This window comes from Lissotriton helveticus, chromosome 2_1 (genome assembly GCF_964261635.1).
Source record: "Lissotriton helveticus chromosome 2_1, aLisHel1.1, whole genome shotgun sequence".
NCBI classification, from domain to species: Eukaryota; Metazoa; Chordata; class Amphibia; order Caudata; family Salamandridae; genus Lissotriton; species Lissotriton helveticus.
The window spans coordinates 1497114524-1497140747 of NC_136059.1; the positions used below are offsets into that span (position 1 = coordinate 1497114524).

At 44.6% G+C, this 26224-nt stretch overlaps 1 long non-coding RNA gene across 1 annotated transcript in view; it reads right to left on the reverse strand.

The window, feature by feature from the left end:
- Positions 1–5563: 5563 nt before the first annotated feature.
- The window catches only part of LOC144819814 (uncharacterized), a 44644-nt gene continuing 23983 nt past the window's right edge, over positions 5564–26224 (reverse strand). Inside the window, exon 3 of the long non-coding RNA XR_013607582.1 lies at positions 5564–5629. This is a non-coding gene — a long non-coding RNA (uncharacterized LOC144819814). The remainder of the gene's footprint in view (positions 5630–26224) is intronic.

Consider the following 26224-nt stretch of genomic DNA (forward strand, 5'->3'; position numbering starts at 1 on the left):
TACTTACTTGTTTGTTGATAGGAATTTGATATTTTTGCATTCCATATTTTTTCTTAGATATTTTGGTAATTCCATATTTGTGTATTCGATATTATGTCAGGGATCCGGAGGGTCTGATAAACTAGATTTATTTACATTTGAGCTTTGCCCTACGTAAGTTAGCAATTGCTTCGCCATTTTCTTTGCAGCCACTGTTTTAGGCTTTTCAAAACTAAGTCAGTTTAATTCTGACAAATGTTCCATTGTAAGTTTCGTTTTATGCAATATAGGCTTCTTTCCGTAATGAGTACACTGTTCCTATTAGCGTATACCTTTCTTACTAGATACCCACTTGTCTGGTGGTGGGCCTATATAGAACAACCTTGGACTTTGTAACTGTGTAAGATATGAGTGCTGAAACTATTTTTTCTGTATTCACTGATTGGCTGCACACGCCTGGAAAATTCTATTGTGGGCATGTTTCAGCCCAATTGCAAAATGTACATAATGTATCTTTGTGCTTGTAAATTTCAGTCCTTCTGCAGCACTCCTAGTGACTGGGTAGACTGGGCTCTGCTCCAAGCATATATGAATAAATAGTTATTGGTTTGTATTCTCTACTGTCAGATCGACTCTTTATTTGGTATAGAAGTCTGAGAGGTGGTCGTTAGTGACCCGGGTGACCCTAAACGGGTCACTTCCTTCACAACTCAAATGTAGAATCGTCACTGCCACATACACGTTTGCCTCATTCGTTTCAGCCCGCAACAGCTTAAATGACTAATTGCATTGTAGCACTGTCTCATGCCCAGCTGTCTGCAGATCAGGAGTAACCACTTTTCTCTTGGACAGTCATAGCCGAGGCTGAAAGAGAAATAATATATACATATATACGTGTCTCACCCACCTGTCGGCAGACTGGGCACCCAGTGCTCTGGTCAAGGGTACCCATCTACTAGTGGGAAAAGGACTTTATGGGAAAGGAAGTCTAGAAAGTATTCAAACCTATAGTGGTACTTGAGTCCATAAAATCGAGGGTGTGGGTTCCTGAATTCTTGTGCCTAACTTCGGAACCACAGACATTTGCCCAGTTCAGTTCCTTAACACAAGTCTTAGCTAGGGGATTCATGTGGAACTAATTTCAGCAAAAGCCATCCATTTCCAGTTTAGTTAGTAATGTCTTGAGGTTAGTTATTCAGTTGGTCTTTTTTCCTTTGTCCATAGTAGCTATTTCTTTAAAGGCACAGTAGTAGTTGTCTGAGGTTGAAGTGGACCTCAATTTTTCCCAAATAGGTTGAATGGCCTGATTTGGATCTTGGCGGGACTACCATCAGTGTACTGCTGCGGAGGCGGTCACAAGTACTCCGTCAAGATGATGGTGGTCCACCAGCCATGTTAAGATGTTGTGGCTATAGCCAGGTTCCCGTGGCCACAGCAGTCTTCTCTGCTGGCTGACAGTACTCAACCGCCGTCAGACTTGTTACAATGTGCTGGCGGTATCCTGGCAGCGGAGTCCTGATGGAGTGAGGTCCTGCTGGTCTGGAGACAGGTAAGTACTATGTGTCATTATCTTAAAACACATATATATGTTGTGAAGGTGTCATAATGTATATGTAGGTAATGTGTACTGTTCTTTTTGTTTACCTATAGAATTGCACATTAACAACATACACACACTATTAAATGTATGTCCACAGTCACTACAAGCATAACACCCACCCACCACCTTCGTCAAAATATTTTTTTATTTGCCACTACAGGTGTGTTCATGTTACCACAATAAGTGGTAAGATGTACACTTATGCATGGCACACAAAATAAATACCATTTAAGAGCACAGTAAAAATACACAAGGTGAAAGCAAATGTTACCATACTATTCATGGTGAGACAAGTGACACAGAAGCCTAGCTTCGATTCTGGCAACAAAGGGGTTGAATAGTGTCTTAGTCAAGTAGCAGCAGCACAGAAAGGACCTGGACAATGGCATTTATTTAAGACTTAATCGGAAGTGGGACCCTGAAACAGGTCAGCTCAACGGAGTACTTCGGACCGCCATTGCGGTAGGAGGACAGTAGTCCCACCAAGATCTAAATCAGAGCCTTGCCTTACTTGAGAATGATTTTACACCAGTGTCCTACAGCAGTGGGACGATATGGATACTTGGGTAAATCCAATAGTGACCATAGAAAGTTGTTGTCAACAGTTGGCAAAGATAACCCCATGTTGCCCCACGGTTGGCTCCATTTTGTATGAGAAGGAGCACAGGGAAATTTTGATCTCAAACCCATTCTCCGTTCCTTGTGGGGTGCCTTAGGGGTCCTCTCTTAGCCCCTCGCTTTTTAATATCAATGTTTCCCCTCTGGTCTATCTTATCTGAAGTTTTGGCTTCGAAGTATGTTCCCACGCCGATGACACATAACTTGTGGGGTCAGTTTCATCTGATGTTGAAGAGGAGGCAAACAATTTTTAGAGTTGCATGTCTTACATTGCAAATTGGATGCAAAGTACGTGATACTATAAACATCAATGCTGAGTGCAGCCTGGTTTAAGAACAGTGCCAATGTGAGATTCTTCCAGGTCCCCAGTAGTTACCCACTGTTAGGTGCCCCTGTGTATAGATCCAGTAGCAGCTGTATGAAGATGTTGTCTTGGCAAGAAAGGACTGAACTGGGAGACCATTGAGACTCATGGCTTTCCCATCTGCCAGCTGAGCGTTAGCATCTATAAACTCAGTTGCTGTGAGTGGATCCTCTAGAGATCGCTGTTGAAAAGCACTCAGACAACAAGGTTTGGTGGTGGTGGCATGATTGAAGTTCTGCCACTGAGTGGATTTGTGGCTCAGCATTGAGTTCTGCCTAGTAGATGGCAGAGTGAGTATTGCCTGGCTCGTCCTTAATCAAGGTTGTGAATTTGATTCTATGTGTGTTGTAACCAATGTTGAAGTCTTATTGTTTTGTTCATAACGGCGACTCTGAGACACCTGGCAGAGTTTCCTGCTTCATCCTTTCAGAGCACCTGAGAGCGTGGCTGCGTCAATGCATGCTGCGTCTTCTCAGGATAGGCACACTATGCTCCTGCACTGTCTGATCCTGGGCCACAATCTTGTGTGTTCTAGTCCGATATGGTGGACCAGCTGTGAAATCACCTCCCTACTCATTACCACACAGTAGGTGCTTCCTAGGATGCAGTGGAGTCTATAGATGCAATATTGTCTCAAAAGAATTGTGTCATATTGTTACTCAGAGTGCCCTTGAAGGGCTTTTGGGTCAGCCACCAAGAGCTGGGCAGCCAGGGTATCTAGGAGTACGGACGGCCACAATGAACATGCATTGCTATAGGAGTGTGAAAAAACAAACTCCAGGCATGAAGCTTGATATTGGATGCTTCCAGAGTAATTGTCTGAGAATATGCCAGTAAGGATTAAGAGTCCGTAATGGTCTGGAACATGACAATAGTAGAGGTCTGATCATCTTAATCCACAACCAATGGAGCCATCCATGGAGTCAGCAATAGCCACAAGTGAATTATTGAGGGCCCATGGAGCATCTTTACCCATCTTTTGCGGGTACAAAACTGAGGTTAATCTGTTCCGTCTACCTGGCATTGTGGCTATGAGCAAAAGGGATGCAGGGCCCTGTCCTAGGGACCGCCAAGAGGACTACATATGATTCCATTCTTGGTACAAGGATTCCTGGTGCCCCAGCTAGTCAGTTGCTGGTTTAAAGTAGATCTCCCCTGGTCAGTAGTGTCCTATGGTGATGGTGTACGTAGGGGAAGAGGGGCAACTGTAGACTGAGCCAGGAGAACAGAGCATGGGGCCTCTATTGACTTACACATCCAAAGACTTCTACAGGGACCTTGTTTTGGACACCTAACAGGCATCCTGAAAAAGCAGGATAGGCACACTATACTCCTGCACTGTTTGATCCTGGGCCACAATCTTGTGTGTTCTAGTCCGATATGGTGGACCAGCTGTGAAATAACCTCCCTACTCATTACCACACAGTAGGCGCTTTCTAGGATGCAGTGGAGTCCACAGATGCAATATTGTCTCAAAAGAATTGTGTCATATTGTTGCTCAGAGTGTCCTTAAAGGGCTTTTGGGTCAGCCACCAAGAGCTGAGCAGCCAGGGTATCTAGGAGTATGGAGGGCCGCAATGAACATGCATCACTAAAGGAGTGTAATCAAACAAACTCCAGGCATGAAGCTTGATATTGGATGCTTCCAAAGACCTTGTCCGAGAATATGCCAGTAAGGATTAAGAGTCTGTGATGGTTTGGAGCATGACAATAGTAGAGGTCTGATCATCTTAATCCACAACCAATGGAGCCATTCATGGAGTCAGCAATAGCCACAAGTGAATTATTGAGGGCCCATGGAGAATCTTTACCCATCTTTTGCTGGTACAAAATTGAGGTTCATCTGTTCTGTCCACCTGACATTATGGCTATGAGCAAAGGGATGCAGGGCCCTTGCAGAGGGACCACCAAGAGGACTGCATATGATTCCTTTCTTGGTTCAAGGATTCCTGGTGCCCCAGCTAGTCAGTTGCTGGTTTAAAGTAGATCTCCCCTGGTCAGTAGTGTCCTATGGTAATGGATGTACGTAGGGGGAGAGGGACAACTGTAGACTGAGCCCGGAGAAGGGTGCATGGGGCCTCTATTGACTTACACATCCAAAGACTTCTTGTTTTGAACCCCTAACAGGCATCCTGAAAAAGCAAGTAAACCCATGTCAATGAAGCCCAGGTCCAAAAAGGCAGCAGGAAAAGAGATGTTCAAGCTCCCTGGGACTGGGGCTCACCAACTGTCTCCTGGGCCTGCTCCACAATCGAAGGCCACTCGGCCTGCTGGCTGCCATGATAAAGGACTCTCAAGTGGGAGCACAAGCAGTTTGGGGGAGCAGGCCAAGTATAATCATTTAATACTGGTCAGTATATCAACCAGTGAAATTACCAGAAGGTGGCAAAGGATTACCCGGATTAACGATTGGAGAGTGAGCTGGCAGCACTGGAAACTAAAGATGCCTGCAAGCTCAGCTTTCCCTACAGCGCGCTGGTTGTTTTCCCCCTAACTATGAATGGAATGTGAAGCGCGCACTAACTAACGGATGCCACTTCACTCAACTGATGAAATTCCTGAAAAGTCAGCCGCATTCTCAGCTCTCCATCGCGTAAGTTTAGTTTGGGTGGAAGCATCTTGGATGTGTCATTTAATTCCTTTTGTAACTTCCTTGTGAGGAGACGGTTCATTTTCCTGGGTAGAGTCTCGCTTTTGAGAGTGCCTCACTGATATTTGTTGTCTCTTGTCCTGACCCTTGTCATGGTGCTCCTTGAATTACCTCAGAAGGTCATAGAGCAATGAATGTAGAAAAGATGCAGAAGATTGTGTCTCAAAATAGAGCTTAGTCCTGACACTGCAGATTTGTGTTAAATAAAAAATCTTGCTGAGGATAAAACTGGAAACAAAGAAAAGTAATAATACTTACCTGCAATTTATTTTCTGTTGAGCTACATTAAAGCATACCAAATTAAAAGAAAAACACAAGCATTCAAGTTGTTGAGTTAAAAAACGAAAACAATTACCTGTTTGAAGCTCCATCCTCAGTCTCTCCACGGCCTGTCTCTTAACTTCTTCAAGAAAGTCAGCTGGAAGAAAAAAATAACTAAGATTTAATTGCATTATTATTTTTTTTGTAAATGTAAATAACTTATAAATAACTTATACAAGGCATGATAAAAGCTAGCATTAGATTCTCCACAGTTTCAACTCATGTTGGGACTCCCCTGGTTGACAGAACACAATCCCACTAAACATTGGAGTGCAAGGACAAATGAAATGAATTCTGAATATTGGCTGGAAAATTGTTTTGCAAACATTGAATTACATCAAGACTCACATGCAGCAACCCAGTTTTTTGAAAGTGGAGTTTCAATGTGTGTGATACAAACATATGAGATCACTGATGAGTATAGAGATTATACAAATGTGTTTTATCAAATGGAAACGGAAGAAACTTCCCCAAATTAGGTCATACGACTGCAAAATTCTGTTTGAACCCAGCTCAAATTTAGCCTGTAGTTGAATCAATGCACTGACAGAAAAGGAGAACCAACATCTAACAGAATATCTTTAAAAAATGCTTATACAACAGAATAATCAGGCTATCTCAGACTCCAGTTTTCTCACCACTTTTCTTTGTTCCAAAGAAAGGGGGTGACCGAAGGATCTGCACAGATTATAGAGCATTCAATCGAATCATAATCAGAAATCGCAATCTGTTGCCTCTCAATTCTGTGCTTTTACATCAAGTAAATGATGCACTAATTTACACCAATTTGGATCTCAGTGGTGCCTATCACATGATTAGACTACAAGTAGGGGACAAATGGATAACGGCATCCAGGACAAAATATGACTTGTTGGAGTTCTAACTAATGCCATATGGCCTATGTAATGCCCCTGCTATTTTTCTGCTTTTTAATAATGATGTCATAAGTGGGTTTATAGAAAAATTTGAAATTGTCTATATAGATGATAAATTAATTTACTCAACTACTGAGTAAGAACAAGGGGCGAAAGTAAGAGAGGTACTTCAAAGACTGAGAGAGATCAAGTTTTATGTAAAGCTGGAGAAATGCACTTTCAACATGAGGGCTTTGCTATTTCCTATCGGAGGTTTATCCATTAATTCTCTCAAAAGAGTATTCCTCCTATGCTGTTATTGAAGAAAGGAGAGCCTTTCAACATGACTCCAATAGACTTTCTAGGAGTTGTACTCTTCCCTGCAGGTATAACCATGGATGAGCAAAAGGTGAAGGCTGTCACAGTTTGGAAATCACCAACAGTAAAGGAATTCCAGAGGAGTTTCCTGGGCTTTGCTATTTCCTATCAGAGGTTTATCCATTAATTCTCTCAAAAGAGTATTCCTCCTATGCTGTTATTGAAGAAAGGAGTGCCTCTCAAATGGTCAGAAGAAGCAGAAGAAGCCTTTAGCTTCATGAAGAAAATGTTCACCTCCGCCCCAGTTCAACTTCATGCTGATACCTCTGAACTGTTCCATCTACAGACAGATGCATCAGAATTGGTCATTGGAGGGATCCTGTCTCAAAGGCACAAGCTAACAGGACAATTGCACCCTGTTGCTGATCTCGTCAGAAAATAAAATCCAGCAGAAGTGAATTATACAATGCCCAAAAAAGTAACTGCTAGCTATTAAGGATGCCTTCAAAGAATGGAAGCACTATTTACAGGGAGCAATTCACACTGTGACAGTATTTACTGACCATAGGCACTTGATGTCTTTAAGATCAGCTGGAACTTTAACACCCTGACAACTCAGATGGTCATTATAATTTGCTGTTTATGATTTCTTTTCTTTTTTTTTTGTCCTCATTTGCCGATACCCCCGTGCGAGAAACCACCGACCACCACTGTGTGCCACTGCGTCCAGCCCCCAGATCTAAAAATAGGGCTCGGACACAAGCACAAGAATCTTATTGGCAGAAGAAGGAGACCAACACACAACAGGGCGACCTGCAATACGCCATCTAGGCTTGTTACCACCTGTTGGACCACGATATAACCAAGAGGGCCCTAACTACAGGTCTATGGAGCACGAAAAAGGCATAATCATAGGACCCGGGAAAAAAAACACCGGAAGTCCTACCTCCATTGTATCAAAAAGTCCCAAAAAGCAAGCTTTTTCCTGCTGCAAGATCTGGCCAAGTCCACCCTAGAAACTTCATAAAGGGACGTCAACCATCCCGCATATGTTGGAGGAGCTGCATCCACCCAGAACCTGCAAATCTGTCTCCTAGCCAGGAGAATTGCATAGAAAAGAAAGGATCTGGCATGCCCAGAGATATTTTCATCCATCCCAAAGATGATCAGGGGAAGAGTAATACTCAATGTGGTGTTAAGAATAGAGCAAAGGGCATCCTTCACCTCCTCCCAAAAATGACTAATGGCGGGGCAGTCTTTAAACATATGCACATCAGAAGCTTCGGGCAGATCACATTTGTTGCATTGTTTCCCTGGCTGGAATTCTGGGGAGAGAGAAATGCTCGGTGTAACGTGAACAGGTGGTTTCGCCTCAGACATGCAGGTTTTACGATCTTGTGTGAAAGACTAAATTAATTCTGCCACTTCTGCTCGCACTGATCGCCCACCTCCCTTCCCCATAGCTCCTCAGGGAGTTTAAAATCACCATCCATTTCTTCCAGGATCGCCCAATACCAACAAGAGTCCTCCTTGCCCCCCCTGGCCTTGTCACCAGTAGATTTTCCAGGTTACTGAATTTACCCAGGGGGACCCCCTTCCTAATCAATGCCTGAGCCCAGCTAGTCAGTTGTATATGTTTGAATCTAGAGAGGCCCGGCCCAACTCTCTCCTGCAGCTCCTCCCAGGATGCCACTGAGCCGCCTGCCACCAGGTCTCCCCAATTCAATTCAAAATTCCAGCATCCTTTATCGAGCACGCCAGTCTGTCTTTAAGACACGATGACGTACCTGGTGAGTCCCACACAGCTGCTACATTAGAAAAATAGCTGAGCCCTATTCGTTTCCTAATTGTGGTCCAACTTCTGGCCAGTGATTGAAGAGTTTTTAATTTTACTTTTTTAAAGAATTTCTGGTCCCCTAACGTAAAAAGAAAGCCGTCAGGTGGAAGATCGGCCCCTTCTAGCATGGCTCGAAACATCCTTCCCCTAGAGCTATCCAATGGTGTTTTTAGAAGCATTCTAGAGTAAGATAATTGAAACGCCCAGGCATCATATTGCATGTGTGGTAGCGTTAGCCCTCCTTTTTCCCTCCTTCTCCTAAGCTTCTTCCAAGCCAATCTTGTAGCTCCGTTCCTCCAGATAAAGGAGTTAATCTCTTGTTGACATTTAGCTATTTGCTTAATATCAAAGGTCATCGGGATAGAGTTAAACAGAAAAGTGTATTTAGGGAGGATAGACATTTTAACTAAATGTGTCGTCCCAAAGGTGGATAAGGGGAGGTGATTCTATGCCTTTAGCTGTTTCTGACATTCTTTATGTACTCGCTCCAGATTATGGGCGGCAGTCTTATTGACATCTTGGATAATCCTAATGCCAAGATAAGGCATGGAGGACACAACCTCCACATGCGTACTAGTGGTGTTCCAGGCCATAATATCCGTTTTGTCAGAATTTATCTCGTATCCGGAGATCTTGCCAAACTCCTCTGCCCTGTTAATCACTGTGGTAAGAGCCAGGTCTAAGTTGGATGTCATTATGAGAATATCATCTGCATATAGAGCTACCCGCTTATCCCACCCTCCAAAGCTAAATGATGGTATGTTAGCCTCCTCTCTAAGAATCTGAGCAAAAGGCTCGATATAGAGATTGAAACGGAGGGGGGAAAGCGGGCAACCCTGCCTTGTGCCCCTTGAAATTCTAAAGGGCTCTGTCAAGGAGTTATTTACAGAAAGCCTAGCCGTCGGAGCTTTATATATAAGCGATATCATACGGCAAAAATTTTCAGGCAAGTTAAATTTCCTCATGACCGCAGCCAAATAGACCCAGTTGACCCTATCAAAGGCCTTGGTCGCGTCCAACGTAAAGGCGACCAAAGGAAGAGAGAAGGTAGTAGCGATGTCAATTACCCCAACTAGATCTTGCGTGAGGTCTGCTAGGTGTCTACCTTTAATAAAGCCCTTTTGGCCTTCAAGTATAATTGAGCTTGCCACCGCCCCCAACCTAGCCGCCATAATAGCAGCGAAGATTTTATAATCGCTGTTAAGGAGCAAAATCGAGCGATATGACCCACATTCTTTCAGATCTTTCCCTGGTTTAGGTATTAAAACCACCGTAGCGTCATTCCAACAATTTGGAGGGTCCTTTCCCTCCAAGAGAATGCTATTAAAGACAGTAGCCAAGACCGGGGCAATCACCACGCTGAGGGCCCTGTAAAATTCCCCCGGAAACCCGTCGGGGCTGGCCGCCTTCCCACGCTTCACATGCCCCAGTACCTTGCCAATCTCCTCAACAGAAATCTCTCTTTCCAAAGTCCTACTTTGTGCTAATGAGAGCTTTGGGGTGGAAATTAATCCAACCAGGCCTCCCTCACTTCCTTATCCTCGCAGGTATCTTCTTTATAGATGTCCTGAAAGAAGTCCTGGAACGCGTACCCTATTTCCGTTTTTGTGAGCTGGGGTACTACTTCCCCCTCCACCCTTATCTCCCTAATGTAGTTTCGTGCTTGGTCGGCTTTGGTTTTCCTGGCAAGGTTTTTACCAGCTGCCTCGCTGAACTCAAAATGAGAATTTCTGCTCGCCTCCCAACGTCTAGCAACCCTTGCCTGTAATAAATTTTCTAATTGGGATTTTAATAAGCCAAGTCTTTCATGATCCACACCTGAGCCCACATGGGCACCAAAGTTATTTTCGATACCTTTCATTTCCACGTCCAGGTTCTCAATACTTTCCCTATACTTCTTTCTTCTGTACGAAGATCGACTTGTAATACAACTCCTCCAGAATGCTGTCAATGCGTCCCACATAATGGGAACATCAGCTGTATCTAAATTGGCCTCCAAGAAATACTGGGTCTCTGATTGAAGAAAGATAACCTCCTCATCTTCTAATAGGATGGTACGGTCAAACGACCAGGAGGCATAGGTTTGTTGGTGGCCTGCTTTTAATATAAATGAGACGGCCGAATGATAAGAAAGATGTGAGGGAAGGTAAAAAAGATCTATCAGTAAGTCAGTGAGACTATAGCTGAACAGAGCATAGTCTATCCTTGAGAGATATTTATATTTGAAGTTTCGAAAAGAAACCCCCAGCTTAGCCCCTGCCCTTTCCCTCCATATATCTGCGAGGCCTAGTTGTGACATTATTGTTAAAAGATCTTGCCTAGATTTAGAAAGGACACAGGCCCTAGAATTAACAGATTTGTCCAATTTTGGATCCAATACAATATTAAAATCACCCACCCAAATTACAGGGTCATGAAAGGCTACTAAGTGGTCACGTATAATGTTCAAATAGGATGGATCATCCTGGTTTGGGCCATAATATCAAACCAGGGTATATGGAAGGCCATCCAGCACAACCCTTAAAATGAGCCACCTACCGCTCTTATCCTCCCTGTACTCCACTATTTGAGCTTTGGCCTGCTTCTTGAAAATAAAAAGCACTCCCCTAATATTTGCCGATTGGTCTGTACCCCAAAAAATGTCTATCCATTTTTCTTTTTTTTAAATCTCTACTGTATCAGCTTTGAGGAGGTGTGACTCCTGTATGACTATGACCTGTGCCGGGGAATCTCTCAAATATTGGAAATGTTTTATTCTCCTGCCCCTAGTGCACAAGCCATTGACATTCCAGGATAAAAATTGTGTCTGCGTCATTCCATCAAGCCGTCACAGCCCCCCACTGCCTCATCTAAATTCCCTATGGCCCTATTGTCATATCTTCCCCTATCCCTTTTAGAGCATAGAACTACAAATTTCAGTCGGTGGGCAAAACTAATTACGTTAGAATAGTTCGCGGGCTCAGCCCCATGAGGAGTTTTAGCATTTTTACCCCTGCCACCCTGTGCAGTACCCCCCCCCCCCGGAAAACCCCACACTATCTACACTGGACAGATGTATTGCCAGTTTTGCACCCTCTAGCCCCCTCACCCTCCTCCACACCCCCATCTGCTGCAAAGCTGCAAAACAAGTAGTACTTGGGTGATTCCATTCAAATTCCCCCCTGAGTTCCAACAGTGCCCTTTTACCAAACCTCCAACTCCTTACATTTGTTTTCATATTTTTTTTTTTTTTTTTAATATTTCCTTATATATATATTTTTTTCCCAGTTTTTCCTTACTCAATTAAGACTTTTTAAGGCCATTTAATTTAGACAGAGGGGGCTATACTGTAGCTTTTTCTATACATCCCACACCTAGCAAGGAGAGTCAACTCATACCCCCTGAGGGTTCCCTGCCCCTCCCAGAGTAAGATCCCTTAACAACTCCAACATCTCGTCAGCCTCAAAGGGAGATCTAAGGTTGTACATCTTGCTATTGTACATAACTTGCAAGAAGGCAGGAAACCTCATCTGCACTGTCGCACCCAAGGCTCGAAAATTTTTCCATCCTCTGCCCTAATTCCCACTGCCGATCCAGAGTGGTCTTTGATAGACCTGAGCTAATTTCAAACGGAAAGTCCGGACCTTTTAGAGTCTTATCTTTAAGGGCCAAATTTAGGATTTTTTCTTTGAGTGTGTAAGTAAGATAGTTGACCAAGATTTTTCTAGGCTTAACTCTGCCAGGCTTTAATCAGAAAGGGTCCCTATGTTATGTTATGTTATGTTAAATGATTTTTAGAGCGCACAGCTGCCCCAGCAAAGGGGTGTCCCGGCGCCAGAGAGAGCTGCACGGGTGTGACAGTCAAGTCCTATACAGATGAGAACAGAAAAGTTTTAATAGCCTTCCGAAAGGCAAGCAGGTCATCCATGACCCGGAGGTGTAATGGCAAGGAATTCCACAATTTAGCAGCTAAGTACCTAAACGAGGATCCGCCAGCCCTAACACGAGTTAAGCGTGGCACAATCGCCAAGTGCTGCCCGCAGGAGTGCAGTATTCGATGTGGCACATATGGACTCAGCAGACCACAGAGTAGCTTAGGGTTATTGGACTTCAGGATTTTGAACGACAAGCAAAGAGTTTTAAACTGAATTCGCTTGTCGACCCGAAGCCAGTGAAGTCCTTGAATCGTAGCCGCAACTGAGCAGTGGCGAGGGAGACCCACTAGCACTCTGGCAGCGGAATTCTGAACTCGTTGCAGGTGCCGAGTCTCTGCTTTGTTTGCTCCTAGAAGCAGGGAGCTAGCATAGTCCAGGGTGGATAGTATTGTGGACTGCACAATAATTTGCCGCACTGCCGGATCAAAGAATTTCAGAAGCGGTTTAAGGCCCCTAAGTTGGGCAACACAGGTGGCCGCAACTCTCTTAGTATGGGTCTGGAAGCTAAGAGAGGGATCGATCCAGACCCCAAGATTTTTTACCGCCGATTTAGGCGATGGCATAGGGCCAAAGGATGCTGGCCACCAGTCCTCGTTCCAATGAGTGGCATTCTTTCCAATCACCAAAACCTCGGTCTTACTCGCGTTGAGCTGTAGACAATTCTCTGTCATCCATTGTGCTACGGCTGTCATCCCCTCTCTGAATCTGGTGGCTGCTCCCGATGATCCCTCAGCTAAGGTGATAACCAGCTGGGTATCGTCCGCATAGGAAACCATCGTTAGATCCCATCTTTTAGCAACAGCAGCCAAAGGCTGTACATACAGATTGAACAGAGAGGGGCTTAATGCTGAGCCCTGTGGGACCCCCTGTCTGATGGAATGGGATTGTGACAGAAACGGCCGACACCCAAAAAGATCTATCAGTTAGGAAAGAACTAAACCACTCCAGCGCACTCCCAGTCACTCCTGCTGCCTCCAGACGATAGAGAAGGATGGCGTGTGACACCGTATCAAAGGCAGCGCTGAGGTCCAACAAGATCAGCGCTGCACTTTGACCGGCATCCAAAGCCGCCCGCAGATGTTCAGTGGTGGCAAGCAGGGCGGTTTCCGCACTATGGCCTGGTCGAAAACCATTCTGGGATGGGTCCAGAATGTTGTGAGAGCTCAGGAATTGGGATAGGAGGTTATTAACATGGGCTTCGGCTATCTTTGCCACCCAAGGGAGGAGGGAAATTGGTCTAAAGTTCTCAGGTTTTAAGGGGTCTAGCGTAGGCTTTTTAATGATAGGAGACACCCAGGCCTCCTTCCAAGCAGCTGGCACAATAGCCCTTGTGAAGGAAAGGTTCAGAATTTGACGGATCGACCGCTGGAGCAGCGTCAAGGAGTCAATAAATTGAGGTGGCCTCATAGGGTCAGCCGGAGAACCAGATTTTATTTTGCCACTCAGTCGAATCAGGTCCTTCTCCGAAATAACCAGGATCTCAGATAGTATAGGGCAGGACTCATCTCTCACCACTAAGGGGATGATATCGGGGACCACATGAGGAAAGGATTGGTAGATTTTGTGGACCTTTGCCACAAAATAGGTAGCGAGCTCTTCACAGTATTGTGAGGATACAACACTAGACGAAGCATCTTTACTACTCCTGAGCTCCTTAAAAATATTGAATATATTAGTTATACCATGGGCTGGAATTTGGGATGCGTCCTTTGGTCTATTTGGCCAGAATCAGAGAGTCTAAGCCCTTTAATAACCAGTCACAGAACATGGAATATGCCGACTCAGGGTAAGTCGTTTCTTCCAAGGGGTTGGACTTAAGAAATTCATGGAACTCGCTCAGTCTGATCTTATGCCATGGGCGTCTCAAAACCCTATTCTCGCTATCACGCTTAAGTGGATCAGCAACAAGTAACCTGATCTCAATCAAAAAATGGTCGGTCCAGCCCATAGGCTTAGGTGTCGCCAGGCTCAAGTCAGGGATGTTGGAAAAGACCGGGTCTAACGTATGTCCTGCACTATGAGTAGCGCCAGATACCAATTGTTCAAGCTGTAATGCACCTAGATCCTCAACCAGGGTGCGTGTAGGAGTATTATCCTGCAACACATTAAAATGAAGGTTGAGATCACCCAGGATGGTGAAATTGGCAGACCCCATAACCAAGTTACTCACAGTGTCCAATAGAGACTCAATAAACTTAGCAGCCGGCCCTGGGGGGCGATAAATAAACAGTCCAGAAAAGGCAAAGTGTGCACTGATGGCTACCTTAAAACGGGCACTTTCACCGTCCCTAATGTTCTCCTTCATAAAAGTACAAAGATACTGGGACTTGTGAATTATAGCAATACCCCCACCCCTGGAGTCTCTGTTAATAGCATTAATCGAGTATCCCTTGGGGAGAGTGAGGTTAGACATCGCTTTCATGTCATCCTTAAGCCATGTTTCGCAAACGAATAAAATATCCGGAGTATCCTCGAGAATAACATCATGAATTTCCATATGATGCTTCACAAGTGATCTCACATTGAGTTGGAATATTTTAAAGTGCACTAGATGGGTAGTTTTCGTTCCCCCTTGAGCAAGTTTTGGGGCTAGAGTGCGAAACTTACATACAGAGCATGACAGTTCAATCTCCCCCATCTGAGAGGTGCATTTACTACATTCTCCGACATCAGTGTTAAATGACAGCAAGGCATCTCTCCCATAGCGAAGATGGGCATTATGTTTAGGACTAGCGGTTATGGCGAGTGGCGACGTCCTGGCGCGGACGGGCGCAGGCGGGCTTACCGTTGGCGCGCCCCGGCGCGCCCGCTGCGCCCGCTGCGCCCGCCCACTGCGCAGACGAACCATGCATGACATTTATGGGGCAGGAAGGGGGCGGTGCTTCCGACCAGCTCGTCATCACCCCAGAGATCTTCCCCCAATGGCGTCTTGGCCCTGCCTCAGTCTCGCGGCAGCACCAAATCGGCTGCGAGGGCACAGGGTCAGAGGCAGGTTTAAAAATCCTGTAATGTAAACACAAATCAGAAGCCTATTTTCAGCAGACGAACACTGCAGGGGCTTACGTTAGGGGCAGCGAGTAAGTGATGTGCAGATCGCAATGTTAAAAACAAGTTAAAAATAGAAATACAGGAGACCTATTTCCCGGCTGTGCCTCAGGAAAATTACGAGCAGTTCTATCTAAAGCGCGGGAGTTCCAACGCGCTATTTAACCATAAAGGGGCGGGGCTTCCGACCAGCTCGTCGTCACCCCAGAGATCTTCCCCCAATGGCGTCTTGGCCCTGCCTCAGTCCCGCGGAAGCACCAAATCTGCTGCGAGGGCACAGGGTCAGAGGCGGAGACAGGTTTAAAATCCTGTAATGTAAACACAAATCAGAAACCTATTTTCAGCAGACTAACACTGCAGGGGCTTACGTTAGAGGCAGCGAGTAAGTGATGTGCAGATCGCAATGTTAAAAACAAGTTAAAAATAGAAATACAGGAGACCTATTTCCCGGCTGTGCCTCAGGAAAAATTACGAGCAGTTCTAACTGAATCCTTTGGATATCTTTCTCCAGAATATCCGGCGTCTCCTCCAAATTTAGTGTGTACTTAAGTAGGCTCACTACAAAAGACTTGATATCGCTCCCCTCTTTCCCCTCGGGAACCTTCAAAAGTCAGAGATTATTTCTTCTTGAGTAATTCTCCAAGGACTCAACCCTCTCACGAATCGCATCCCCTTCTCTTTGCAGGTTTTGAATTTTTACTTGAGCAGATCCCAAATTAGCTTTTAGCTCCTCCACGGAGCCTTCAAGGGTCTCTGTCCTTTCATTCAGTCGATCTACTTTCCGTTCCAAAACATCGCACGCAGCCCTAATCTCAGTTTGATTTTCTGCAGAGACCATAAATCCCTGCCTTATATTAGCCTTCAGAGAGTTTAGCAGAGTCTCAATCGAGGAACAGGCTAAGCCCGCACCGCCAGACTCACCCGCTTCTTGTGGTACAAGGATTGCTGACGTTAGGGCCATCTGGGCCATACTATCTGCCTTGTCTGCGGGAAAAAACGCGCTGGCCAGAGGTGAAACTTCCATATGGGAAGCCGTGCGCCCAGGGAGATTTACTCGAACAGAGTGACCACCTTGCTGGGATTGCTGGGGTTGCTGAATGTTTAAAACCTGGGGAAATACTTTAAAAAATGAGCGCAGGGAGGGGGTAATGCGGGAAGGTTTGATGTCTCCTCGCCCCTTCTTAGCAGCAGCTCTTGGGAGCCTATTTAATTCAGCAGCACTCCCCTTCTCCTGCCTTAAGTTGCAACTCTCAACTGCAACTTCCACTGCTAATTCCACTGCAACTCCCGACCCTACAGAAGCCCCCTTCCGAATTTCACTCCCACTTCCACACTCAGTCAGTGAAGCCTGGGAACAATGGCTACCCTTAATTCCCCTGCCCCTGCCTCTTTTAGACAGCTTTCTTTTCCTTGCACGAATTAGGGCTCTTAGATCTGTTTCGTGCACACTCAGCCCAACCTGTCCAACACATGTCGTTACTCCCAGAGGATCCAGCCTCACCAGACCCTCCGTCTGTCTCCTTCTGACCGCTTTCAATACTAGCAGTGACAGGCTCTCCCGCCGTGGGAAACTTTGGAGGCGCTGGGGACACCGGAAACGCTGCAGAAGCAGAGGGAGCCGGTGAAGCAACCACTACAAGGGAAAAAGTGCCTATCCCTTGTGCTCCTACCGCCTTACCATGATCCTTGCCGCTCACACTAATGCTGCCAGCACCCCCCGAAGGAGACCGCGGGCCGCTGCTCTGTGGCCGCGCCTTAGCTCCACAGCTGCAGACTCCCAACGCCGCGGCAGGGAGAGACCGTGAGCGAGGACGGGGGCGGGAACCTGACCATTTTCCCAAGGCACATCCATGGACGGTGAAAAAAACACAGCAATGTAGGATTTAATCCTTTTAAAGTGCACCGTTCTCGCCGTACATCACCAGACCTTAGAGGCAGCGTTGAGCGAGGGGGAGAAGGGCAGAGAGCTCCGACGAGGACGCAAGCTGCCGCTTAGCATGCAGGCGCCATGTTTTCCATCACATGCTGCTTATGATTTCAAAATCACTTATAGGCCTGGAAATAAGAATGGAAAATCTCATGATTTATCAAGGTTGAATACAGAGATTCAGAAAAACTCAACTGAAGATCAGAAGATTATTCCTCCAGAAAATATTGTAGGTGTATTCCCCAGAGGAGACCTTTGAGGAAGAAATCATTCAATCTTTGAATTCTAAAGAAATGAAACAATGGGCACATCAAGGTCCAAAAAGAGAGGTCTGAGACCAACTACCTTATCAGGATGGAGCTTCACATTTACCCACTAAAGAACTATAGACAAGAGCATTATATGAATGGCATTACAGTCCTTTGGCAAGGCATAAAGGAATCCTAAAAACTGAAGATCTGATTAATTGCAAATTACAAGAGAGAGGATGAAAGAGTGTTAATTGCGCTGTAGTGTGATATTTGTAAAAGTTTTCAATCTGTAAAACAGCTCAAAGGATAAGGTTGCGTTCACCCACCCACAACCAAAATGGGCAATGTCAAGAAACAAAACCGCATATAGACAATAAATGAATATATCCTGAGCTAAACAGCAGCCTAATGGCGGCTAGTGTGTTTAAGAAGAAAGACGGAATTAATAAACGGAAGATTTGAAGATTATTCATCTTTTGGAATTTATTCATATATCTTGATACACTGTTGTTTAGCTCAGGATATATTCATTTATTGAAGATCTGATTAAATGAAAGTTTTAGTGGCTGCACAAATGGACAAGGACATTCTCCAGTATGTGATTGGTTGGGAGATCTTGTCATATAGATACGCTATGCCTATATGCTGTGTTAAGTTAGCATGAGCTTATTAGAAGTTTAAACGCCATTTTTCCTTTCTGCTGCTTTTGCACACGACTCATAAACTGTTGTTTTAGCTCTGAGCCTAGTAGAACGCTTTGATTCACATGAGAATAATATGTTATTACTCTGATATCAGCTTTGCCTAGTGAACTGTGTCTGTACAGTGAGTGCTGAAGCCTTCAAAGATACCTCGACACAGTGGTTGTTGTGAGGTCTGATCTTCCCACCTTCCTAGACATAACATACATGCAGAGGCAACCAAATTCTGGTTTTAGGCACGTTTCATATATTGCTTCACGCAGCGCACCCACACACACTTGATGGTGCTTCGCATGCAGAGAGCTGGTGGAAGATGATGTGATCCCTTACCACTAGGATCTTGAGGTATGGGGGCGCCCTGCTAAAACCCAATGAGAACTTCTTAGATATAATATAATATGCTAGTTAGGGAGGGTGAGAATTAGGTGTTGTTAAACCCGATTCAATTCAGCATTTTAGCATGTTGTCACCTTTCGCATTCTATGGACTAGTAACTATGCTGATGATTTTGCTTCTTATAATATGTTTGCTGGTATTATCTAAGATACTGCGCTTGAGAACCCTGCATTAGTAAATAAACATTTCAAATATGCTTGCGTCCTCATTTACTCCTTGTTTTGAATTGAAATGATTGTATAACGAAAGAGTGTTCATGTGTTCCACGTTACCTGAGGTAATCTAAGTGCATGTTCTGGTTTGTCTAAATATTGGGAGTTTGTAATGACCAATAAGACACTGTAGCTAGTCAGGCAAGGGGATTTTGGGTACTAAGGTGAGTTTTGGCACACCCTAACTTACTAAGGTTCCAAGTCTCTATGCACAGTTGTGTAGGAGAACAGGATCCCTGCTACATGGCGCCCAACGTTTCGGTGGTCTTATTACATGACACTTGAGTAGTACATCTTTCGGTCCTTAACCCCTGCACTGTTGTTACCGGAAAACGGTGGTGTCGGAAAAAACCTACCTAATTATGTAATAGGTCTTTTCATGCTTCAATCTTTCTAAAACGGTTTCCTTGAATTACAACCAGGTTGTGCTACGAAGTTTTGCTTTGTCCTTTTAACTTTCTGTGTCGTTATGGCCGCGGTGGACATTCCGCAGCATAGTCGCATTGCGATGCGCAATCATTTGCAGCAGTATAATGTTCCCGTGGATGGCATGGCTGTTATATTGGTGGTGAGTGCGGAGGTTGCTTACCCTTGCGAAATGTTTTACTCGTGGGTGACCTTCCCAGCTGTGGACGGAACTTCAGGTGTGTTCCATACGTACACTCCCACCCCTGTGCCAAATGAATATACTCCGTACAGGGCACAGGAAGTACCTATTGATACTTGGCAGCATCGCGTTTGGTTTGGTGGCGCCCTCCCCCACTCTTTGACAGCTCCGAGGCTAGGTCCTTTGTCCATTCCGGGCGCGAATTGGCCTGTTTTGGCTGGATTTACACCTCATCCTCAACACAGGGCATGTACTGTGGCTGAGTTAAGATGACTACATGTAGTCGCAATTAGCGTGATTGGATCGTTAGTACAATCCATAACCCGTAATCTCCCGGGCGGGGCCCCAGGTGGTGCGGCGCTTATGAAGGACAGGGTGGTATGAAGCTCAGTCCCGTGATGGTCAATGCTGTGATGGGCAAGCGCCCCCAGGGAAAAGGATGATTTTCCTTTCTGGCTTGCCAAAAAGTTTGACCAGCTTGAGGCAGTATTTCCTAACACGACTCCTGGTGAGAAACACAGGATTCTGACAATCAGTTTACCTAAAGACTTGGCCCCTGAAATCGGTGACTGTGAGACCTGGGGTAGGACATTTGCGGCAGTCTATGCGAGGTGTTACGGCACTCCGTCTATGGCTGTCCTGCCAACGGTTCTTAAGCGTGTTCAGGATGAGCACGGACCTGAGACTGCGGCTGAATTGGGTATGCGCCTATGTGGCACCTTTGATGTGGTTTGCAATCTCATACTTGCTAATGTCAAGGGGGATGCTTGTGAACTTTCAGGTGGCCAATGCTTTGCATGCGCTTCCCGATGCAGAGAAACCCCGTCAGTTAGCGAGGATTATTGTGGCGACTTATAAAACCGTGGGCCGCAATAGTAGGGGTCTCAAGGCTTTTTCTACAAAAGAGAAAAACCAACCCCAGGGGCAGAAGTCAGAGACTGACATCCAGCCCAAGCCCAAAAAGCAAAATTGGCCTTAAGAACTTTTTTTAAAGTCCAGGTACAGAAAACAAAAGATGATATAAAACGACCTGTACTATTACCTGAAAAAATTGAATTAAGCCCACAAAAAAAAAAAGAAAATCACCTCTCACAAAAGGAGTCTCACAACATCCCACAAATCAAAAATCCAAATCTCCTTTTAAAATCAGTAACTAAAGCTGGGTCAGGAAGCAAAATAATTGACAAAGTTAGACCTCATTTTGATCTTCAAGAAATGGCTGAAGGAGGCGTAGCAATAGTCAAAGCTACCACACTTACAACACAAGAGACAGAAGAAATAGAAGAAACGGAAGAGACAGACACAGCAGGAAAAACCCAAACCAGTAACAATGTAGCCACAGAAAAAAACAAAGAGAAAGAAAATGTGGGAGAGCAACAAGTAAATGAGAAGGAAGGACCGACGGGTCCCAAAAGTCCCATAAGTCAAACCAACGATTTTCTTGAAAAAATATGGATCGAGATGAGAGACAAATTCGCCATATCTGAGGCGAAACAAGATAAGATTCAAGAGGTTTGTGAAAAGCTGGATTGTAAATTGAACGCCCTAGGAGAGAGAGTCACTGCAATAGAAGGAGAAGTGGGAAAATTGAACAGCAGAGTGGAAAGTAACAGAAAAGAAATATACACGCTGCGGCAAGAGGGAAAATCTATAAGCGAAAAAATGGAATCTCTTGAAAATCAGGCAAGGAAAAATAACATAAGAATTTTGAATGTTCCTGAAAATAAAGAGGGCAGTGACATTAAAAAATTCATTGTGGAGTTACTAGTGGAACATTTCCCGTGGTGTGAAGCTGAGACGCTAGGAGAAGACATACAAAGAGTCCATAGAGATCCCTACGGAAAGCCCAAAGACAGGAAAACACCCAGGAAAATTCTTATAAATTTCAAGACATATACACTAAAAGAAAGAATCTTGGGTGAAGCCCTGAAAAAGGGAAATTTCAATAAAGACTCATGGTTTTTCAGAATTAGATCTGATATGTCCAAAGCGTCTCAAGACAGACAATGGGAACTGGGGAAATTCATGCCGGAGTTACAAGCTCTAGGAGCTACAGTACAGATGAAATTTCCACCCTCTTTAAGAATTATGTGGCGCAACAAAATGAGGAACATTAGAGATCCTGAAGAGGTGAAAAATCTGCTCTGTTTAATGAAGGACACTGTTCAAGGGGAAAAATCCACGATTTGAAAAAAAAAAAGGACTCCAAATGTATACAAAGGTAGAATAAGTGGGAAAAAAAAAAAAAATTACAAAGAGAACGAAAGCGCTGGTTTCCGCATACATACTCCAGGTCCAAAGAAGAGGAGCGAAAAGGGGATAAGATGAAATCCCCAAGGAAGGAAGAAGAAGGAGGCTTCCCCAGGGAGGGTAAGAACAAAACATTGAAACAGAAAAGCGTAAAAAAAACACAAGACAAAAAATGGGTGGGGAGCAAAATGGGGGAAAAAAACCAAAAAAATAAATCCTCGATATTGAAAAGAAAAATGGAAAATGGAAAGAAAAAAAAAAAAAGCGAAACAATAAACAAGTACTACGTTACCGAAACTGGCCAGGAAAACAAACAAAAAAAAAAAAAACTATAAAGGAGAATGGGAGACACCGGTAGAATCATAAAAATTTTATGTTGGAATGTTAATGGTATGAGAACTAAAAGCAGAAGGAATAAAATCTTGGAATATCTTAAAACATCTGAAAGCGAGATTATTATTCTTCAGGAAACACACCTATTGAAAGAAGAATGGGATCAGATAATGAAAAACATAGGATGGGTGGATGCATATATCAGCACGAACCAAAGCTGCAACATTAAAGGCGTAATAATTATTCTAAAGAAATCCTTAAAGGCAAGCATAGAATCCTCAGAAGTTGACAGGAAAGGGAGATGGGCACTAGCAAAAGTAAAACTAGGGAACACGGCATACACAATAGCAGGATACTATGGCCCCAACCTTGATGACCCAGAACCCTTACAGAATCTATATACACAATTACTAACAGCTAACACTCCAGTAATTTTAGGAGGCGACTTCAATCTTATCTTAGATCCTAAAATTGATAGGTCTCCCCCAGGAAGAAATTCCAATTCTCCTAATCTACCTAAAATGAGGGAGTGGATTGGCATATACAAGAGAGATTTAGAATTAATCGATATATGGAGAGAAAAAGGGGATAAGGGCCAACCTTTCACATTGCACAATAAGAGATTGGGACACAGGTCTAGAATAGACTTCTTCCTAGTTGATAGAAGCCTACTGACAAATGTAACAAGCTTAATTCATATTCCAGCCCATCTATCGGACCACTCAGCGGTACAGCTAACATTACAAATCAAGACAACTCATACACACAAAAGATTCACGGTGGAAAGAGCCATGTTCTCAGATCAAGCAATAGTACAAGCACTACAGGAAGAAACAGAAGCCTTTTTTGAAAATAACAAAATAGGAACATCTAAACAAATAATATGGGATACGTATAAGGCAGTAATTAGGGGTAAGCTACTCAGTCTAGGAGCATATAGATCAAAGAAACTAAAACAAGAATTACTGGATATCGAAAAAGGTATAGACGCCCTAGATACTCAAATACTAACAGAAAGGGATCCGGTTATGAAAGAAAATCTGCAAAATGATAGGCAAAAACTGAAAGATGGTTTAAGTGATATTCTTGAAGAAAGAATAAAAACTAAATGGGAAGCAAGCAAGATGGCAAAACATGAATTCGGAGAAGGATGTGGGAAATGGCTCGCGTGGAAGCTAAAGACCGACTTAGTAAGAAACAAAATAAAAATCATAGGAAATCAAGATCAATCAAGTTTGACTACAGAAGAAGATGAAATTAGAAAATAATTCGAGTCCTTCTTCTCAAAGTTATACGCTGAAGATATAGATCCATCTGAGGAACAGATAGAAGAATACCTAAAAGACATGCCAATGTTAAAACTATCTGAGGAGGAGAAAAATGAGCTTAACAAGGAAATCACTCCTACTGAGGTCTATGCGAGGTGTTACGGCACTCCGTCTATGGCTGTCCTGCCAACGGTTCTTAAGCGTGTTCAGGATGAGCACGGACCTGAGACTGCGGCTGAATTGGGTATGCGCCTATGTGGCACCTTTGATGTGGTTTGCAATCTCATACTTGCTAATGTCAAGGGGGATGCTTGTGAACTTTCAGGTGGCCAATGCTTTGCATGCGCTTCCCGATGCAGAGAAACCCCGTCAGTTAGCGAGGATTATTGTGGCGACTTATAAAACCGTGGGCCGCAATAGTAGGGGTCTCAAGGCTTTTTCTACAAAAGAGAAAAACCAACCCCAGGGGCAGAAGTCAGAGACTGACATCCAGCCCAAGCCCAAAAAGCAAAATTGGCCTAAAAAACAGAAACAGGGAAAGCAACAGCAACAGAAACAGGAGTCTCGTCCTGCGTCTCCATTGCCTGCCCCCACAGAATGTGTTTATGACTTGAGCGATCGTGCGAAGATTAAATCACCTGATCGATTTCAGGTTTCTGATCAACGCTCTCCTCGTTCTTTTCAGGATTCGTCGGCCTCGGCGACCGGTGGTGGAGGAGGCGGCAGGGGTCGGGGTGGCCAGCAAGGACGCGACCAGCCCCGCCCGAAAGTCGGTGCAGGATAGCAGGACAGCTCTACATCACAGAGACCCCAGTTTCAAAAGAAGAAAGTCGCCGCTTTAACAGAGAGATATGCCACAGATAGTGACTTCGGAATCTGACATGGGCTCTGACCTTGCTGGACAGCGCGGCGGAGATTACCATAGTGCGAGAGGCCCTGCGTCCACTACTGAAGGTGACAGCGACTGACCGTTATGTTGTAGTGGAAACAACTGACACTAGAGTTGCTCCCCCTGACAGACTTTATTAAATAGTCCTTTTGATAGAAGGTGACATACAGCGTACCATAAAATGGATATTTTAGGAAAATCTTACGACTACTTATGACATTTTCGTAGCGGAGGCTGACTGGCCCCCACCTTTTGTTCTCGCAGCTCCGGGAGGGGAGGAGGTAATCCTCCCCAGTTTTGCGCACACAGTTTCGAAGGAGCATGCACTGAATTTTGCAGAAGAGTGGGCTAAGGCTCTGGCGCCAGCTCTGTACTGTACACACTGTGGTTGGGATAAATTTTCCCCACACCACGAGATTCCTTTGCGGTCTCAGCCACAGCCTCAACCTCAATATCCCATTAGTCGTGAAGCGAAGGCTTCCGTTGCAGACATCCTTGAACAATTAGGATATCAAGGTGTAATTGAAACATCTGTGTCACCAATGAATAACCCTCTTTTTACTGTGACCAAGCCTGAAGGATCATTTCGTTTGGTATTGGATTACCGGCATTTGAACTCGCATTGCCGTACCTGTGCAGTACAGAATACTCACGGCTCTGCTTTAGTGGATAGTCTTGTGCGTAAGCGGTTTAAGACCACGCTTGACATTTCCAACGGTTTTTATGCCCACCATTTGGATGGTCTGAGTTCCCAATGGACCTCCTTTACATGCGGCGGTGTGCAAAAACAATTTCGACGTTTACCTATGGGCTATAAGAATAGTCCTGGTGTTTTTACTGCCCGCATAGTCTCTCTTTTGGAGAGAGTTGACTCAGATGCATGCTCGTATGTGGATGACATTTATCTCACAGACAACGAACTTTGGGAGCATCTGTGTCGAGTCGACCGCTTAATTTGTAGCTTTGCAGATATGGGTTACAAATTCAACTTTGCTAAATCGCACATTGCAGAGTATACAGTGTTGCTCCTGGGCTACGAGCTCAACAATGAAGGTAGAGGATTGGCTCCTCACTTCTTGGAGAAATGTGCACAACTGCGTGCTCCGACAACTCTGAAAAAATTACAGTCTTTGCTGGGATTTTTGAACTTCGGGAGAACATACATTCCTGATTATGCCCAGCGTATCAAGCCATTGTATGCCTTGATACAACCTACATTTACCAAATCATGCTGGCTGCCTGAGCACTCCGCTATCCTGCAATCTTTGCAGGCTGATCTGCTCGCTTCTAAATTCTTACTGACTCGTGACAACCACGCCAACCTGGTGATAAGAATCATCCCTTTGACGGTGGGTTTCACTTACCTGACTTTTAACGAAGGAGACACTGTACCTATTGCTTACAAGTCACACTTGTACACTTTGGCTGAAATGTGATTTTCCACTGTGGAGAAAGTTTTGACGGCTGTACAGATGGCGATTCTTTAGGAACGTGCTCTGTCACAGGGAAAACGCATGTTGGTTGTTACCCGATGTCCTGCTTTGGAGGCAGATACGAAAGCCAGTGTACCTAATTCAAAAGCTTTGCACCCTCGGTGGATACAATGGGCTGCTTCGTTGACATCCCCGGATGTCACATTTATTTTTGATACCTCCTTACGGTCGCAGGAGTACTTACAGTATGAATTCCTTCATCCAGCTCCTTTAGCTATGCGGCCTTTGGAAGATTTCCATTGCATCATTTACACTGATGGGTCGGCGCAGGTTGCGCATTGCTCTAAACACAACTACTTTTCCGCTTACGCCATTGTGGTCGGTGCCATGGTGAATGATGAGTTCAAGTCCAGAGTCGTGCACACGCAGACTCTAGGGGACTGCAACGCACAATTGG